Source organism: Amblyraja radiata, chromosome 1, assembly GCF_010909765.2.
Source record: "Amblyraja radiata isolate CabotCenter1 chromosome 1, sAmbRad1.1.pri, whole genome shotgun sequence".
In the NCBI taxonomy this organism is placed as follows: domain Eukaryota; kingdom Metazoa; phylum Chordata; class Chondrichthyes; order Rajiformes; family Rajidae; genus Amblyraja; species Amblyraja radiata.
Window position 1 is genome coordinate 103,490,126 of NC_045956.1, and position 8,413 is coordinate 103,498,538.

At 43.4% G+C, this 8,413-nt stretch overlaps 1 long non-coding RNA gene across 1 annotated transcript; it reads left to right on the forward strand.

Annotated features, from left to right (window-relative positions):
• The first annotated feature begins 411 nt into the window (after positions 1-411).
• Positions 412-4,858, forward strand: LOC116974166. Its single transcript, XR_004412300.1, has 3 exons — positions 412-488; positions 771-773; positions 4,847-4,858. It is a non-coding gene; the product is annotated as an uncharacterized LOC116974166 (long non-coding RNA).
• Positions 4,859-8,413: the final 3,555 nt, after the last annotated feature.

Below are 8,413 nucleotides of genomic sequence, written 5' to 3' on the forward strand. Positions count from 1 at the left end.
GTATCTTTTCAATAATATCTGTTAAACTAACTGGTTTGTAGTTTTCTGCTTTATGCTTTTCTCCTTTTTTAAACAAGGGATTCACATTGGCTGTTTTCCAATTTTCAGGTACCCTTCCGATGTTTATGCCCCTGTCCCACTTAGGAAACCTGAACGGAAGCCTCTGGAGACTTTCCAGAGGTTGCAGGTGGTTGCCGGAGGTTGCAGGTAGTGGAAGCAGGTAGGGAGACTGACAAAAACCTCCGGGAACCGCACGGAAACCTTGGGTGGGGCGCAAAGTCTCCAGAGGTTTCTGTTCAGGTTTCCTAAGTGGGACAGGGGCTTTATTATGAACATTTTCAACCAATGAATACACTAGCTCTGCAGCCATATACAAGAGAAGAGAGAGTCAAGGGTCCCGAAATAGAATGATGAAATTCTTACTTGCAGCAGCACAATCGATATGTAATCATAGCACTCTGTAAACGCCATAATAAGCAACAAAAAAAGTTAAGTATACAAACAATCATAGTGCAGAGACAAAAATAATAAGTAAGTAGGTAAGTAAGTAAGTTGTTCAAAAGGGAACTGCAGATGCTGGAATATCGAAGGTACACAAAATTGCTGGGGAAGTAAGTAAGTTTATTGGCCAAGTATTCACATACAAGGAATTTGCCTTGGTGCTCCACCCACATGTAACAACATGACATAGAGTGACAGTAACGAATGACTCAGAAAACACTAAACATTAATAATAATAAAACATTAATGATAAAACACCATTGATCAAGCATGTGAACCAACAAAATACCAGATCAAAGGGAGGCTACAGATTTTTGGCTGTTGAGTAGAGCAACTACTCGTGGATAAAAGCAGTTTTTATGTCTGGCTGTGGCGGCTTTGACAGTCCGGAGTCGCCTTCCAGAGTGAAGTGATTCAAAGAGTTTGTGGCCAGGGTGAGAGGGGTCAGAGATGATCTTACCCGCACGCTTCCTGGCCCTTGCAGTGTACAGTTCATCAATGGAGGGAAGATCGCAGCCAATAATCTTCTCTGCTGATCGGACGATTCGCTGCAGACTCTCTAGTTCGGAGCTCATTTGGAGGTTGTAGTGTTTAATAGCCTGATGGTTGTTGGGAAAAAGCTGCTCCTGAACCTGGACATTCCAGTTTTCAGGCTTATTTCTTCCCGAAGGCAGGTGTGAAATAAGAGTATGGCCAGGGTGTAGTGGGGGTCTCTGATGATGCTGGCTATCTTTTTGAGGCAGCGACTCCTGTAGATCCCTTCAATAGTGGGGAGGTCAATATCTGTGACGGACTGGGTAGGGTTCATGACTTTTTCCAACCTTCTTCATTCCTTGGCTTCTGAGTTGCCGAACCAGACTATGATGCAACCAGTCAATATGCTTTAAAACATACTTTAAAACATGCAGTCCAGGAAGATTGTTCCCGGTGTTGGGGAAGTCCAGGACAAGGGGTCACAGTTTAAGGATAAAGGGGAAATCCTTTAGGACCGAGATGAGAAAAACATTTTTCACACAGAGTGGTGAATCTCTGGAACTCCCTGCCACAGAAGGTAGTTGAGGCCAGTTCATTGGCTATATTTAAGAGGGAGTTAGATGTGTCCCTTGTGGTTAAAAGTATCAGGGGGTATGGAGAGAAGGCAGGTACAGGATACTGAGTTGGATGATTAGCCATGATCATATTGAATGGCGGTGCAGTCTCGAAGGGCCGAATGGCCTACTCCTGCACCTATTTTCTATGTTTCTATGTTTCTATGTTCCGTTGCCTTATCAGTCTTTAGCTCTCTTAGTTTCTCCAATACTTTATCCCTTGTAATTGGGATTTTTGTAAGTTCTATCATGTTATTTGTAATTAGCCTGAGTGATATCTTTGAAATATCAACAAAGTCATCCACGCTGAAAAGTAGCGCCAAATAATTATGCAGCATATCTGTAAATGTCTTTATCTGCTGTTATTAATTCAACAACCTTGTTTTCTAGAGACACCACATTTCCCTTGGCCACCTTCTTTCTATTTATATAATCATAGAAACTCTTACTGTTTGTTCTTGTTGCAAGTTCCTGATAAAAATTAAGTTTCTTAAGAGCATTTTGCACTTCTGCTGCTGGGTCCTATAAACCTCTTATGGGACTGTCACACTTAGGCCACTTTTTAGGCAAGTGCAGGAGACTCTGCACTCTCCACATGGTTGCCACATGTTCGCTGGTGGTCTCTGGTGAGTCTCCTTCATGGACGCACGGAGGAGTTCCCGCATTCTGGAAACTAGTCACGGCCTCAGTATGGTCGCCGCAAATTTTTCCGCATGTTGAAAAGTTTTCTGCTGGTCACCATGGAGATAATCGATAATCCTGTAGTCGTAGGTGCAGTTGTAGTGGGGTCACCATGTGGTTGTAGGTAATCGAGGTAGTCAGAAGTAGTTTTAGTTAATCGCCTTTGCTGACTGGTCATTTTCATTGGCTCATTGGGGAAAAAAACGCAGGAGTTTTTAGAACCAAGGATAACCGACCGGTAATGTTAAATGTCTGCCGAACTTCACGGCTGTGTATCTCTGGCTTATTAAAAGTTGCCTGGCTTCTTAGAATAGAATAGAATAGAATAGAATAGAATAGAATGCCTTTTATTGTCAATCAAACAAACAAAAGTGTGAACGAAATTTCGTTCCATGCAGTCATAACAGCAAAAAAAAAAAACCCACCCAATTAACACAGTTCCACACAAACATCCATCATAGTGAATCTCCAAACACCTCCTCACTGTGATGGAAGGCAAAAGTCATATCTCTTCCCTGTTCTTTTCCCGTGGTCAGGCAGTCAAACTGCTGCGTCGAGATGATCGAGGCTCTTGATGTTAAAGCTCCCGGCAGGCGATGGTAAGTCCCGAGGCCGATTAAGCCACTCCAGGTGATGAAAAGCCCTGCGAAGGGCCGATTCAAACCCCACGATTCGGGGCGGTTGAAGTTGCCGTTGCTGGAGCTCCCGAAAACCGGTCTCCTACCAGGGACCTGCAAGCTCCTGATGTTAAAGTCCACAGGGCCTGCGGCCGAAACCTCCGAAGCTCTGAAGCCGGGTCGCAGCCTCAGTGCCACCACAGCCTCCAAAGTCAGCCAGTTCTGTGATGGTGAGTCCACAGGCTCTGCGACCGGAATCATCAGGTCGATTCCTGTTGGAGGCCGCCAGCTCCACGATGTTAGGCCCCAGCGAAACGGAGACACGAAAAGGAAAAGGTTGCGTCCCCGTTCAAGGAAGAGATTAAAAAAGTTTCCCCCACCCCCCACATATACACAACTAAAAATAAACCAAACACATACCCCTAACAAGATTTTTAAAAAGACACAAAAAAAAAAGGCAAACGGACTGCAGGCGAGCTGCAGCAGTTTAGGCAGCGCCGCCACTTCCGGGCAGCGCCGCCACTTCTTAAAAGTGGTCTCCACTCCTTTTCCCCCTTTCTCCCCCCCTTCTCTCCCCTCTCTCTCCTCCCCTCTACCCGCTCTTTTAAAGGACTTACTGTACACTGTGCTAGCCGTCTTAATTACAGCGGCAACCTTTCTGTTCATTTCTGTATCACCTTGGCTTTGCACCGTGTGCATTTCAGACAGCGCTCCCCTGCTTGCCGTGGCCCCCGCCTTTGCGATGTGTTTGTGTGTTCCACTCTGACAGTCGGCGTTCCAGTCACCGTTTTTTTAGGTGACTTCTGGCAACTTGACAGTCGCCGGCAGTTGCCTGAAAAATCATCTAAGTGGGACAGGCCCATTAGTCCTCTGGTCTACCACCACTAGCCCTTGCTATTTTCTCTATCCTATTTCTCAATTTACTATTATCCTTTATTTCTTTTGTTAACCACAAACTGTGCCATTTTTATTTCATGTTTTCAGATATGATAATTGACATCCTCTGTCCTGACCTATCACCCTATGACTTCACCCTCACACTTCCTGTGCCACTGCTTAATCCGTTCATTTCTTAGATTTGTTTTTTTTCAATTTTGCCTTGAATTTCTCATTATCTTTCAACAGAACCTTCTTACATATCTTAGCTATATTGTCAGTGTCTGCATGGACCACAACCATTGGATTCACCCCGGCCCTTCCAAATTTCTCTCCAGTCATGCAGGCACTGACAATATAGAGTAGATTTCTCTAGCTTCCGGCAGGCCACACAGCCTTCAGGACTCTCTGTCTCTGCTGCAGACCAAAGATCTTTGCTGCAGACAACTGTGCTAATCAAACTGTGCTTATCCTTATGACAACTACACTTTTCTTTTCTCCCTCACCTGGTGATGGGTGTATGTAACGAGCTGCCGGAGGAGGTAGTTGAGGCAGGTACTATTGCAACATTTAAAAAACATTTAGACAGTTACATGGATAGGGTAGGTTTAGAGGGATATGAGCCAAAAGCAGGCAAGTGGCACTAGTGTAGATGGGCATGTTGTCAGCTGGTATCTGTTAGATAAGGCTGTGGCTCCTCTGGAACTGTCCATTGGACCACCGTCTTCTGCATTCTACTACCGTCTTCTGCATTCAAATCATCTTATCTGACTATTAGAAGTAGTTAATGCAAGGGATATGACTGGCTTCTGAATTACTGTGTACTCGTAATTCTCAGAACTCGGACTCTAGCTCATTCCTCAAGTAGACAACACTTGCTTCATTTATAGTTAATGTCCACACTGGTGTCTACCATTGCAACCACAATACATAATTTACCTGGCCATCGCTTCCAACTCATTAGTTGTAGTTATTAGTTGAATTATTTTATCAGGTTTTGTTGCGTGACTACAGAACTTACTCACACTAATGTGCCCTGATTTCAATAGGCAGAGTACATCAAAATAGACAGAGAAAAAAAAGACATATATACACTGATCAAGCTACTGCAGTTAGCTCACTTGTAGTTTAGTTTAGTTTAAAGATACAGCATGGAAACAGGTCTTTCAGCCTACTGGGTTCACACTGACCATTGATCAATTCACCCTAGTTCTATGTTATTCCACTATCGCATCCATTCCCTAGGCATGAAGGGCAATTGAAGCCAATTAACCTACAAACCCACATGTCTTTGGGATGTGGGAGGAAACCAATCTGTTGGGTTCTTGTCGCATTTCAGTTTCTAAACAACCAAGTCATGTAAAGTTCGAGTGTGTTAGTTTCCACACCTCATTAGAATTAAATCATTTGAGACCGTTGATAATTCTTGATTCCTCTGTAAACCGTAGTTTGAAAATTCAATCACTTTTCACATAGGATGATTAAAATAAACTATTTTGCCAGGTTATCTAACAGGAGTAGCATGATCATGATATAAATGCTGTCAGTGGATGCGTTAAATAGCCAACCCTGTGGATACATATTAAAAAATACGTTGTTGAAACATTTTTGTGTAAAATATATGTTTTAATGATTCTTAGTGAAGGTTTCACAGTACAATCAGTACATTGGAGTCAGGACATATTCTGCTATTTTTGGCATAAATTAATGTGTAACCTCCACGACTCTGGACTACGAAGTCACGAGCTGATTTACCAGGGTAATGACTCGTGATCTTCCAATATATAACGTGGAAAAAATATGCTTTTGTCCTTCTTGGCCAATGTTCATTCTCACCCTGACATCGGAAGGAGTGTAACAAAGGTTCATGTGTTTGGGACGGAGAGAAAGATTGAGCAGAATGGGCCTACGCTCCCTGAACTTGAGACAAAAAATAGCGCTTTTGGCATAGTATAGAATAGTACAGCACAGGACCCGGCACTTTGGCATATAATCTCTGTGCCAAACGTGATGCCAAGTTAAACTAATCTCCTTATAGCCTATATCTCTCCATTCCCTGCATATTTATAAAACCTATTATAAAACATATTAAATGCCACAAATGTAACTGCCTCCACCATCCCTGAAAGTGCATTCCAGATATCCACCACTTTCTCTGTAAAAAAAACCTGACCTGTACATCTCCTTCGAAGTTTGCTCCTCTCAGCATGAAGCCATGCCCTCTAGATTTTGATATTTCCATCTTGTGCGACACAAACATTGTGGGCCGAAGAACCTGTTTCTGTGCTATGCTGTGCTATGTTCTATGTTCTATGTTCTATGTTCCATCTACCATGAAGAACTTTATCAAATCCCTTAACAGAATTCATGTAGACAAACATCCACTGCCTTATCCTATCGGGGCGGCACGGTGGCGCAGCGGTGAAGTTGTTGCCTTACAGCGCCAGAGACCCGGGTTCGATCCTGACTACGGGTGCTGTCTGTAGGGAGTTTGTACGTTCTCACTGTGACCACGTTGGTTTTCTCCAGATGCTCCGGTTTCCTCCCACACTCCAAAGACGTACAGGTTTGGAGGTTAATTGGCTTCGGTAAAATTATAAATTGTCCCTAGTGTGTAGGATGGTGTTAGTTTATGGGGTGATCGCTGGTCGGCGTGGACTCGGTGGGCCGAAGGGCCTGTTTCCGCACTGTATCTCTAAAGTGATCATCATTGATCACTTTAATCTCCTCAAAGTAGAAAATGTCATGCTCCCTAATTAGCTCATGTTCTTCCAAATGTGAGTAAATCTTATCACAAATAATCTTTTCCAATCACTTCCCTACCTCTGATATAGGCCTCACTAGCCTATAATTTCCCAAATTCTCTCTACTTCCTTTCTTAAACAAAGGAACAACATTGACTACTCTCCACTTCTCCAGGACCTCGCCTGTGGCTGGAGAAGATACAATGGTCTTCGTCAAGGCCCCTGACATCCCCTCTCTTACCTCTGTCAATAACTTGGGATAGATCCGATCAGGCCCTGGGGATTTATAAACCCTAATGCTCTCCAAGAGCCCCTCCACACTTCATGATCTCAAACTGTTCTGGAATATTAGTGTTTCCTACACGGATCTCACTGTCCTCCATATCCCTCCCCTTCGTGAGTACAGATGCATAGTTCTCAAACAGCAGCACACCTACATCCTATGGTTTCAGGCAAATAATTCCCTCTTTTGTTCTTGAATGGTCCTATCCGCTCCCTGATCTTCTTATCAAGTCCACATCAGAAAATTAAAAATTGTTCAGCCAGAGCTGAACACACTTCTCGGCATCTGCATACAATCGCGTCTTGCGCTTTTTGTGCTTCTTGTGCATGGTGGTGGAAAGATTGGTGGAAACAGGGCCATGACGTGAACGCTCTTTCCTTGACCCAGCTCCCTGATCACCCTTTTGTTTATGATGTACATATAAAATACCTTGTGATTTTCTTTAATCTGACTTACTAATAACATTTCATGGTCCATTTTGGTCTTTCTGATTTCCTGCTGGAGAACATTGGGTTTTCTGTCACAAAATACTTTTCCTATGCAAACCTGAAGAAGGGTCTCTACCCGAAACGTCACCTTCTCTTCCTTCTCTCCATAGATGCTGACGCTAAATTTCTCCAGCATTTTTATCTACCTTCTTTCCTCTGCAAATGTTTGTTCCAAGCAAAGTTTTCTTTTGGTGCATCTCTATACTGTATTTCATCATGGCTTTGTGGTTCAAAATAACATGTGTAAGACTGGAATGTCGGCAGCATGTTGGTGCTATGGTGACAAGATCCTGAGCTACTATTTACCTCACTAGAGACCCTCAGACTATCTTTAATCGGACTTTACTGGACTTCATCTTGCACTAAATATTATTCCCTTTATCCTGTATCTGCACACTGTGGACTGCTTGATTGTAATAGTGTATAGTCTTTCCGCTGACTGGATACCTCACAACCTATCACTGTACCTTGGTACATGTGACAATAAACTAAACTAAACTAAACTACAACAATGGCGCAAGGCATTAAAGTTCATGGAAGACATTTACCAAGCTGTATTAGTGGGCAAAATTAGAGCACATGGTATTGGGGGTAGAGTGCTGACATGGATAGAGAAGTGGTTGGCAGACAGGAAACAAAGAGTAGGGATTAACGGGTCCCTTTCAGAATGGCAGGCAGTGACTAGTGGGGTACTGCAAGGCTCTGTGCTGGGACTGCAGCTATTTACAATATACATCAATGATTTAGATGAAGGGATTCAAAGTAACATTAGCAAATTTGCAGATGACACAAAGCTGGGTGGCAGTGTGAACTGTGAGGAGGATGCTATGAAAATTCAGGGTGACTTGGACAGGTTGGGTGAGTGGGCAGATGCATGGCAGATGCAGTTTAATGTGGATAAATGTGAGGTTATCCACTTTGGTAGCCAAAACAGGAAGGCAGATTACTATCTAAATGGTGTCAAGTTGGGAAAAGGGAAAGTACAATGGGATCTGGGGGTCCTTGTTCATCAGTCAATGAAGGTAAGCATGCAGGTACAGCAGGCAGTGAAGAAAGCAAATGGCATGTTGGCCTTCATAACAAGAGGAGTTGAGTAAAGGATCAAAGAGGTCCTTCTGCAGTTGTACAGAGCCCT